Below are 12357 nucleotides of genomic sequence, written 5' to 3'. Positions count from 1 at the left end.
AAAAAGTTCCGCTCCAAAGATCTGTAGGAAAAGAGAGGAGGCCCATGGTACTTCTGGCCGCCATCTTTGCTCCTCTCTCTTCAACTTCTGCATCTAATTGTGAGGCTGAGCACACAGCTGTGACACTCCAGTTGGATACAGATTCTTTAATCTCTTCTTTTTTATGACATCGCCATGTAATCTCCATCTAGCTACCCAGGGAGCAGCCAGAGAGGCAGGAAATGAAATCAATGCTGTGTCTCTGCACTGGGTGTTACTTCATTAGCATGGGCACTACAGATGTAGCAGTAAATCTGATTTATGAAAGGGCGACAACGAAAGCGCCACAGACAGACGCAGGGATTCATAATAGCAGTAGATAGAGACACCCAATGTTTCACCACAGCTTTACCAATGTTTGAGGGAGGGTAAACGTACAGCATACTTTCCTAGCTGCCACAGTTTAGCTTTTAGATGCAGTCATGTTGTATGAAATAGAATTAGAGTCTGATTATATAAGCTTGTAACTGATTTTTTTATTAGCTGAAATAGCGTGACTAAAAGTGGGGCATTTAGAAAATCAATTTACTGTTCACAGAAAAGGCAGGTAAGTATAACCTCCAGTGATAATCATGAAACATAAACTTACACAAAAATCTACAATAATTTCAGTGCTTTAAATTCCCCTGCATGTATCATTTTCCCTTTCTATCTATGATACATCCGTTTCATTACACTCCCTATAAATTGCAATATGGATGTTGGTAACAAACAATGCTTTATATCCGCCAGCACAGTTAAGCAAACTGGGTTTAATTGGGTTAAGTATTAATCTTTACAAGGTCCTTCGTCACAATGTTAGGTAGGTTTGACATTTTTTAATGTTGGGCTTTAAATGGACATCTCTCTTTCACACCATAGGGCACGGAAAGGTCAATTATCCTTATTACTTGCCAACAATATTTCAGTTATAGTAGTATCCTGAAAATGTGAGAATAAAATCTATACAGGCCAATCAAAAAAAACGATATTTTACCAAACTGTGTTAAGTAAATGAGTTAAGTGAGGTCACATATAATGTTATACTTCATGAAATTTAAGTAATTCTAGTCCTGAGAAAAAGTCATTTGCTAAAATCTTTGATTGAACTCTTCTTCCATTGCAGCAATACCACTTTGTGGGGTACATCTGGGCACCAGCTGTTGCGGGGGCCACAGCCTTTAGAGGTCAAAAGGTCTGGAACTTCTAGAGTGACGACATCTAATCCTATGGTTGCTATGGAGATATTATGGAAAAGTAAACGAAAGTGGCTATACATTTGGCTGCTCATAGGGGAACCATTGATAAACCCGCCCATCCCCATTTCAGAAAAACAGAGATTCCAAATGATTAGTTGTGCACTCCCATGGGACCGAGAAGCTAAGGAGGGGGATGTGTAATTCAATTAGTCCCACAGAGTTCTGCACCAAAGGGAGGCAGACAGATCCATCTCATTGAGATATCCAGGATGTGCAGGCCTGGTGTATGCACAGAAGATATTGGCCGCACGTCATTAGTGCTGCTGGTTTGAATTAACGATAGTCTTACTCACTAAAAGACTGCTGGGAATAAATAAACCCAAAAATATCTGCACTAGCAACACCAAGCCATTCCTCCTAAAATACTCTTCGAAATCCTTATCTACACAAAGAGCGGCTGGATGAGGAGGGCGTGTGGGCTGAAGCTAACAGAGTGCAGAGTGAGCCGCCTTACATGACAAGCCAGCCACATTCTAAGCAATGCCTCTGAGCTTGTGCCATGTGTCGAAGATGCTGGTTCCCACTGAAGTTGCACACAGATCGCCCTTTCAGAACACAGCCTCCTCCGCTGTCACTTTGTCCCCCTTCCCAGTGGGGAATTTATAAAGCTTCATAGTGCCTCACTCCGTGAGCTCCCTGTAATTTATGACAGACCTTTCTGAGGCAGAGAGAAATAAAATCATACTGTAAATATAGTGCTTGCTGCCCAGTATGGGCTCTTCACATGGACCGTTAATCACAGATAAATGCCAAAGACCCTGACAGTCATTAAATAACAGCATCGATAATCTCACTTGTGGCAGCACAACATTTGTTTTTGGGATTATGAAAAGGATAATGAATAAGACACAGCAAGAACAAATCAGAGGAAATCAAGAACTACCAGAGGCACCAAGCTGCACATCAGCCACTTGATAATGTCTTTTAAGGGGGGATCATTAGCACTAGAATGACCTTTGGCTTGAGGGCTGGCACACATACGCACACACACACCTGGCTATGTTATATGACTCCATCCCAGCTGGACTGGAGTGAGAGGATGTCATCTCTGGGGTATAGCATGTCCACTGCGGGTGGGCAGCTAACCTCTATTGGCTGCAGGTCCATCAATCTCCTGTCTGAGGAAACTGAAGACTCGACAGAGAGAGAAGCAAACAGCTGTCATATAGTGGACCGAACAGATGGCAAGGGTGGCAAGAAATTAACACCGTATCATTTTAAAATTATTCACAGCATCTCCATTTGGGCAAGGAAAAGATACACGTCTGCAACTTCAACACTTTTCTAATATTAGATGCACTTCTAACGCTGTGCTCTGTGTTGTTGAAGGTTTTATTTCATTATTTAGCCTATTCTTTTAGTCCCAAGCAATTTGTTCACATCTATCAGGAGAACATGTTTTGAATTTTTTCTTGATGAAAATGAATACTCCTTATTGTACGAGAGCCTTTCAGTAATGACAATAGCTCAGCCAAGATCATTCTTATTCAGTGATGCAGGTTTGTCATGAATATTGCACACTAAATTTGTCATGCTTTTATATACCCCTCATCTTGCATTTAAAGATTGAACAAAAGAGGGAAAGAGGGTTTGTATGTGAACTGTGTGGGTATAAAAAAAAGAGATAAAACGCTCTGATCCATTTGTGCCGGGCCTGCAAGTCATCCTCAAATGCTATGGATTTAGGTACTATGTGACTGCACAGTGTCCTCAGTAAATCTAAATCAATAGCATCCCCTTCACCTATATGCCAACTGCATTGAAAGAAATACGACTGATACTTCAGTTTCTTATGGGACTGTTAAAGTACCTTCTGACTGCAGCCAAAACTGAAAATATTCTTGCTGAAGAACGGTCAAAGTGATCAAATTTGAAGAAAAGGATTGATTCAAGGTGCCATGAGATGTCCACATTATACTTGTTGCCAAATTTAACGAATTCAATTTTGTTGCCAAACTTAACTGCTTATATACTGTAAGTCTACATGTCATGATTAACTTTTAATACGCATAAAATATCCCTTTTCCACTGTGAAGAGAATATTCCTCAGAGATTTGACATCAACTATATTGGTAGCACATGGCTGCTTTTTTTTGTTGCTACAGAACTGTCATCTGTCTGGACAGCAAAGCACATTAAGGGTTTGAAATCCAAGCTACTAAGCCTTTACTATGTCCAAGAAGCAACTGTTTTATCCAATTAATACTGCATTCAGTTATAAGCAGCCCAGATATGTTGCTTTCAAAATTAAAAGGAGCTATTCTTCCAGCTCAGATGGTGGGGAAGCTGTGAAAACATGCAAGCACATGCAAAGAGCAGGCATAAAATGGTTGCTCTATTTAAGGCAAATTTCAAGATGTCTAATCTTACATAAAACACTTACCATTCACGTTTCGCTATATTGAACAGGCGGGGCATCATCGGAACAATGACCACTTGCTTTGATGGCTCACTGACTTTAACAACATGATTCAAAGCTCTGGGTTAAATGTAACAATGCTTCTATAAATAACATGATTACTGTATTATTCTGTGTCATGGTACTGCACATATTCACAAGCAGGTTGAACCAGTGTCACAATGCCCACAGGGAAGAAGTAGAGGAGCCTAATAGAAGGTAAACAATCAAACAGGTAATGTACACATGATATGATGGGCTATTAGTGACTGGAGTCTCTTTCTTCCCTCCATGGTAGAGGTCACATGATGCAATGACCTATGTTATACTTGATATAAAGTGAATGAATGCTAGCTTCTCTTTTTTTCTGTTCTATAAATGCTACACTGATTTCTTTTCAATGTAATTAGGCACAAAATCACACAACATTCAGGACACGTTCCTGAGAAACAAAGGTTCAATCCAGCTTCTCAGCATGTTAAACCGACCCAGCATTAGATAGTCAGACAATATCACTAACAGGCCAAGATGCATGGACGTAATGATGAGCCACTCTGAGAGACGACAGCATATATTCAAATCTGCTTTAGGAGGATGCTGATATCTCCCTCACTCCAGTGGCTGCTGACACAGTTTCAGGAAATTAAACACAAACTCAGTCAGTTCTGAAGTAAGTCAAAATTTATATTCAGGTCTTGTTCAGCTCCCAGAACAACAGCGTACCGATAAACAAGGTTGCAGTATGAAACATCAGGATTTTGTATAATTAATGCCTGCCATGAGTTCAAAAGTCATTTTGCTAGTGATTTTGTGCCATCAGGCCAGGTGACATTATTCCAACAGCGTGATTTAGAATTTGTGTCGCACTCGACCCAGAGGATCAGCAGAACTAAGGATGAGTCAACACATTCATGAAGGCAGATGTATGTGAGTTATAAAATGAACAGATGTAAGATACAGTACTTTTGAGCTATAGTTCACTATGGAAGCCTTTCAAATGTGTGTATGAATCTGTTCCCGGTGGTTTATGCTGCTTCTTAGTAGAGCTGCATCCTGAAATAGTCAAACAATTGGTCACTAGAGCTGAGTATCGTTTCAAATCTTTGGACACTAGTGCTCATGGTATGTCTTAGTATGGTACTGAGACCAAAACCAGTCTTTTTGATACCTTACTTAAAGAACTGTTTTTCTATAAATCCTTCTTTTCACTTTCAAAATAAGCCAAAGTTCTCACATGTAAAATGTTGTCTCGAACACCCGCACACTTAATAAAATGTTTACATAAAATATTATAATATTCTAAATTCAATCAGAAATGATCTGACCAAAGAACAAGTAAACAAAATAACAAATCTGACCTGGTATACATTACTGGTGAGTAAGCGATACAGAGACATCGATATGCATCCCCTATTGGTCACAAGGATATTCATTGACATTTACAATTCGTTTTTTGCAGTCTTTTTTGAAAGCAGCATTAATTGTCATTTAATTTTTTTGGCTACGTATCTTAGTTCAGCTGAACAAGCCTTGAATATGCAGTTGACGTTGATCATCTTAAAACGTTTTTAAGGCTAAAGTGGAGTCAGACAAATCGCCTATCTACTGTACACATCCAGAAGACACAGACATTAACATTTGTGTGTTTTGTGTTCCTGGCCACCTGGTGAATGTGAGTTTAATCTTCTCATTGTCTTTTAGCCCTGTTTTGGTCTCCACCAACTATATAGTGTATATAAATATGGCTCATTAGTGGCTAAACACTCTGGTCTTTTCACCAGCTAGTTGCTAAGTCTGTCTGTCTGCCATTCCGTGCTAGTAGGAAGTGTGCAGTGTTTTTTTTTTGTGTTTTGACATTGTCATCAACTAGGAACCATTGAGGTTTGTAATTAAGAGCGATCACTTTCACATTGACAATGCTCATTTATTCTATTGTTAATAAAAAAGAAAAAATAATAATTAGTGCAGATTTAAGGAGAATGAGTTCATAATCATTAGTGATTTAAAAAATGCCAAAAGTTCAGCTCAAGCATTTGATTTTGAGACATCCATCTGCATGACTAACATCTGTGGAAGCACAATTACACTGGAGAAACAATTCAATAGATTTTTCAGGTGAATCAATCGGTCAATTTGACTACTGTGAACAGACCTAGTAGAGGCCTACAGCTTTGTGAAACACAGCAGGTCGTAGCTGAGCTTTTTCTAGTTCCAGGTTCAGTTTTTTCATATAAAAACCGTGGTCCAAGCTCAAAATGGTGACTGCGAGAAAAAGATTTATGAAGAGTACCAATACAAATCATGCCATGGTCTCCTGAGTCAACTTTATCATTCCATCTCCCAAAAACGGAGCAAAGAATGTAATCCCAGCTATTCCCTTCCACTGAGGGTAACCAGAGAGTCCCTCTGCCCTTAACACAAGGTCACCACACTGCTGATGAGCTGGATACATGAGGCTAAAGTAACACAATCACTTATACTATGCAGCATCCAGCTGCTAAATGCACTTCCACCAGGTCAATGTGAAAGGATTTCGACAAGTGTCAGAGACGTCCACAGTTCTTCTTTGAGAGTCAAGGTGCTGACACTACACAGCCCTGAGAAGAAAGAGAGAGAGAGAGAGAGACTGACAGAGAAAGAGAAAAAGAGGGTGACATAGAGAGAGGGAGAGAGAGAGAGAGAGAGAGAGAGAGAGAGAGAGAGAGAGAGAGAGAGAGAGAGAGAGTTCTCGCTCAGTCAGCAACCCTTGCAGCCTGCAGAGGATCAGAGCAGAGGACAGCAGTAATGTCAGTGCTGCTCTTCAGACAGGATAGTCCACAAAAACAGCCTGACAGCTTCCGAGCTCACACAGGACCTGACGGCCCTCTATTAACCTTGATGTGTTGCTACTGGATTGTCAATTCTCCCTAAAACTAAGATGAACGGTGTCATCCAACAGCAATATCAATTTTCTTAACTTTATCTGTCGGTTATTCCATCTATCCTCTGTCCCAGTGCAGCCAGCCTTTGCCCCCTCTGTCTGAACATTGTGTTAGCCTCTCAATCTCCCATTGTGAGAAAATTACAGACTGGGATTACTTGAATACGCTGCTCTATGACTTTTAACAATAAGGGAAACAATTGTGTCATAGGTGTGACACAAATTGTCTCATCAAGTGATTATTGTCTGAACTGAACGGTGCTGTGGTGCAGGACCCCTACCATTCCGCTGTATTTGGCTGTGATGCATCATTGATGCAGATCGATGGCAAGTGCCTCGCTCACTAGGATTTCTGCCCCACTGTCATTGACCTCTAGCTCCTGTGGCGTTCCTGGGAGACCCCCTGCCAGTGAAAAACACTCCAAGCATGCTGATGGAAGGGGTAAAAGCATCAAAGCCTTTAAGAGGGCGCCTCTAATTTGCTTTCTCTGTGATACTGGCCACAACAAACACTACTAGAAGCAGATCACAAATAATAACAACCCAAAAATGATAAGAAATAATACAAAACTCCCCATGTATACTATACAGGGTAGAGAAGTTTTTACGTTTCTTCATTAATGCATCATAACCAGCCAAAAGATACTTTCAATGCACGATCTGTTTCTCAGCAAAGAGACAGGTAGATGCTCTGTGCACTAAATATAAGATGGTTACAATGAGGTGACACAAGCATCCATTATGACTGAACAAAGACTACAAGGTTACACTCTGTTGGATTCTCTGTGGATTCTGTAAGCTTTAAAGCCCAAAGCAGCATTTCACACTTTAAGAACAGAAGGCAAAATATTGATTTAAACAGACAAACGGCCTAATTGTATTCACTCAAACATGGTGCACAAAGAAATATGTCAGCGACAAAAAAGAAAAAGCATTAGTCCAGCCACTCACCCCTTTTCAGATGAGGCTGTAAATCACATGATCTTTAGCACAGGTATCACATGATGTTAAGCACTGATAATCAGTTTGCCTCAGGCAGAGTGGGTCATGTTCCTAATCATCAGAGGGTTCCTCTGTAACAGCAAAACAGAGTCGTAACTAAATGAAGTTGTGTCAGTTGAACACTTACTCTCTGACACTTCACAAGCATAACTCAATAACAATATAGTAATAAACACCATTTGCACAAAAGCAGACTATTTCAAATGTCAACAAAATTACTAAATCTTATGTCAGATGCTCGCTCACGTCTTAATTTAAATTCAACAATATAGCCTTACATCAAAACACACACACCCACACGAAAAGATATTAGGTGACTATTAATTAATTAAACCACACTTGAAAAAAAATGTACCAACCTTTACTAAAATGAATTAATAATAGCAGCCAGGCAGCCAAAGGTAAGTAGAGTTATTTACTTAAGCTGACAGCTGGTGCTCTGAGAACCCTCAGATCAGACCTCTTTTCTTTTATGCCACTAACCCATCAAGTACTGTGTGCATGACGGCGAAGTCAGACCTGTCATCGTCTACTTCAGACTGGCATCTCGCGTGACCTGCTGATGAGAAGTGTGAATGGCTGTGACACGGCCTCTGTCCTGAAGCACACCACGCCGGCATCGACTGACCTACATCTTAGTCTGCTGCTTATGTTTCTCAAGCACATGCTAAGTCAGTTCTGACCACAACTACATCGTTCAACATGGGAAAACCAAAGCTATTGTTTTCACATTTAGATCAATTACAGCTAATTCTGATCATGTCCTGCATACGTGATCAGCTGATTTGATCAGAAGTGGAAGGAGGAAACGTATACCTTCAATCAAGAACTAAAAAAAGAAAGTCATATTGCTAGGTATTAGCAATATGACCATATGCAAGGTATTATTAACAATTCTGCGAGTTAACAGTTAAATAAACAATTACTAGAACTAAATTAAAGCTATTAAGGGATCAACAATTGAGTAGCTAATAGTGATACCCATTAATAAAATGGCCAACAATTATTAATCAAGGGAGCAGCCAATTTAATATGATGTGAGATCAACCTTACTTTAAATCTGAAAGCACGCTGGGAATGTTGTCAAGTGTTTGCTAATAAAACAAAATGGCCCATCTGCATCATAGCTATCACATAATGGAAAAAATACAGGAAATTATGAAAACAGATTGATGTACTAGTGAAGGAGGCAGGATGGCAGCCAGCTTATACATCTGCCTGTTCTGTAGAAACAGATCTGGAGCCGAGCCAGGCCCTGAAGAGGCTGTGATCACAGAGAGACAGCGGAGAGAAAATACATAGGAGAGATCCATTTCACCCGTAAACACGAAACACAAAGGCTGGGTCACGGTGACAGCATGGGGTGTGTTTTAGTTTCCACCTCCTACACACTCAAGCATTAAATATGGTTCAACAATCACTTTCTCCACCGAGTCTTAAAACCCCTCACTTCCCACCCCCCCATTGCTGAACATTTCCTGGGGAATTCCGACCAGGAATGTATTCTTGATGACGGAGCAACTGCAACAGCTGAGAGGAAAATCACTTTCTAATGAACGGCACGGAAATACAGTTGAGGCTTTGTCTTTAACAATTGCTTGTTCTCAACACTTTGTGGATCAAAATACTGACTCGGGAATGCATGACCCTGTTATAGTTATTTATGGAACAGTTTAAGGGTTGCATGTTTCTCCCTGGGTTGCACAATTTGAAAGAACACAGAGTAAAAGCACTTCATCAGAACATGCGGTGCATTCAAAGACCACATGTGAGACTTGTGATTCCCAGTAAATTAGGCACAGAGTAAAAGAGTGAACTAAAGTTGTTGTAGCAGAGATACCCTTAATAGCTTCCCATAATACGGAATCACTGTGGTAATGGCCTCTCCGATAGCTGGCAATGAGTGGGGAAAAGGCACCGTTTAAATAGTGCTTGGTTTTAATTACCACTGCAAAGTGAAATCGCAATATCTAATATAATATAAATGTAGAATGCTGACGGTATCTACGAGTTTGCGCTACTTTTCATGTGAAAATGAATCATATGAATCATAAAACTTTTCTGATTTCTTTTGGCACAAGCTTACAAACACAGCTTTTATAACCTTGGGTCTTGTGAATAGTATCTAGTGTTGTGTTTGATGGAAAAGCAAGCTTTTATCAGTTGCCGCTGGCAGATGCATGCTGCATGTGAACTTGTGACATTGGTGGTGCTGTGATCTAATTATATCTGTGTACTGTGTTCTGTGAAAGTGTGCAGTACTCATTGTAGATGCTCGGATTGGGAAGGTCTGGTATTGGCAACCAACAGGTGCAGTGTTCCACTACTCAGATATATGTAGCTTCAGTATTTCCATACAATTATATATCTGAACTCATAAAGCTATATACACACACACAATGAGCCAATCTGTTTTGGCTAGTCTAAACATAAATACATTAATCCTATAGACAATCCAGCTCAATTCCGTTATAAGGGAAAGGTATTTAGGACTCATAAAGCCTTCACAGCCCTGTGTAATCTGGAGATTATTCCCTATTGGCACATTTTACCAAGCCGCCATTCAACAAATCTTGTTTCTAGACACTACAAGGGATGCAAACGCGATCATATCACGTACCTTCTTTGAAAATATGACATACACTACTGACAAAACTAAAATATAACTATGAATATGTGTAGGCTTATATTGTCATCTTGATTCTTTATCCAGATTCAGAATTAGACATTATTTATCACACGAAGGGCAATTCATTTGAAGCTGTACCCAGACTATACACACAGCTTCAAAAACACAAAGTCAAGGTATATGTCAGAAGCAACAGATCAACATACGTTGGTTCATATGATGGACGATGAGAAGCAGTAAGAAAAATAAACCATTTTGCCATTGTTCATATAAACCAGATTGGTATAATTGTATAGATCATTGATAAGGTAATGGACTATATAAATCTGAACATTGTAGCATCAAGGTCAATTGTCAATATTTCTGATAATAGAAATATTTCATTTTAGTATTTCTATTAAGGTAAAGCAATTAGCTGACACCTCGATTCTAAACACACATGAAGCAGATTTCAGCGACTTAGCAAAATTGGTGATGGAAATTATACAAATTCATTAAGCAACATGCAAAAGTGCTGCTGTGCATATACCATTCCCTTCAATTTGGTTGTTGGGTGATTTTATCCCACAATAACTGGTGCCTTAAAGTACCACTAGGAAGAAAATCTTTAGTATAGCTACTCCCAGCTAGAATCTAGCCCCTAGCAGCCTAGATGGTGCCTTACGATATAAAGTCATCAAGAATCACAGCTGTCTGCAAAAACAGCTTGACTCTTCATCACTCAGACAAAACATGTCACTCTTCAATATCGGTTAGAAACCCCCCTCACAACATGAGTATCCTTCAATTGACCCTTATTAGTACAAGATGCCTCTCATGGAACACGCTCAGCTGCTCTATACTATGGAGGGGTGGGGTGGATTTTTCTTTCTTTTTTTTTTACTCGAACAGTTATGGTCTTAGCAGCCAAAGCTTCTTCAGTAATGAGAATGCTGAAAGAAGCTGACGTGTAATGTGGTTTGGCACGGCGAGTCGGCCCAACACCCATACATTTGTTCCACAAACTAACGTTCTGTATAAACCAACCACAGAGGGATATGTACTGTGAAGGTGTGCGGTGTGGCACCTTCACCAAACAGGCACTTTGTTGGGTGAACATTTAATGCCCTTTAGCTTTGTGAGGAACCGACACAGCCCATAAAATATATCCACACACACACACACACACACACACACACACACACACACACACACACACACACACACACACACATCTGTATGAGGCAGCAGGGCGGCCTAGCGGTTAAGGAGTCATGTCCTTCGACCAGGAGATGCACATCCTCCCCTCTTGGAGAGAGTATAGCCAGATGAACATGCACTCTGACCTCAGCAAGCAGGCAGGTGTCAGTTAAAAAAAGGAAGGAATTTTCCCACAGGGATCCATAATATAACAGATTTTTTTTGTATCACTGGGGCAAAGAATTAGTGGGCTGGCAAGCTTTAGCAGTCTAAGCAAACTTGACCAAACTGACCTCCTGTGTTTCTGTCTTCCCACTGTAAGCCATTAGTGGCTGCATCCCTGCATGCACGCCAGGTCTCACACAGCTTTGATGTTGAGCCGATCCAGATAACATTCAGGTCAAGTCCAAGTTACTGTACAGCACATTTCTTTGCAGAGCAGAAAGGATGCTGGAGCTGCATTAGTTGCCTATTTACCCAAATTCTAAGCACCAAGCCCAAAACATTTAACATGCAGAAACAACGCGAAAAACAAAATAGGTCAATGATATATATCCATCTTATTATTACCTCTTATCTGTCAATGTCAAATGCACTCAAAGTCAAACATTAGGCGAAGGAATAGATTTGACAGGCTTGTGAATATCGGATGAAGCAAACACGGCTGATGTTGATTCCAAAGACGAGCAAAGGAGATGAAAGTGGAACACATCTCACTAATCATGAGGAAAGGTCGGTTCATATGAAATGTGAAATGTTTCCAGCGCTTCTGCTGTAGTGAGGGAGGAACAGCACCATGAAGAACAGCACCAAGGTTTAAGAAGAATAAAAAAAGACAATATAAAAAAAAATATATATATATAAAAAATAAATGAAAAATCCTACCTGATGTCTGTCACTCGTTAATGCATGCGACCTGGTTTGGATGTGGGCTTGGCGACACACAGTCAGC

At 40.2% G+C, this 12357-nt stretch overlaps 1 protein-coding gene across 1 annotated transcript in view; it reads right to left on the bottom strand.

The window, feature by feature from the left end:
- tln2b (talin 2b) overlaps positions 1–12357 on the bottom strand; it is a 76281-nt gene extending 63924 nt beyond the window's left edge. The window contains exon 1 of the mRNA XM_054619266.1: positions 12291–12357. The gene's annotated coding sequence lies outside the window, so the exon portion shown is untranslated. The remainder of the gene's footprint in view (positions 1–12290) is intronic.

This window comes from Anoplopoma fimbria, chromosome 19 (assembly GCF_027596085.1).
Source record: "Anoplopoma fimbria isolate UVic2021 breed Golden Eagle Sablefish chromosome 19, Afim_UVic_2022, whole genome shotgun sequence".
Lineage (NCBI taxonomy): Eukaryota > Metazoa > Chordata > Actinopteri > Perciformes > Anoplopomatidae > Anoplopoma > Anoplopoma fimbria.
The sequence above is the reverse complement of the archived record's forward strand: the minus strand, read 5'-3'. Positions and strand labels throughout refer to the sequence as shown.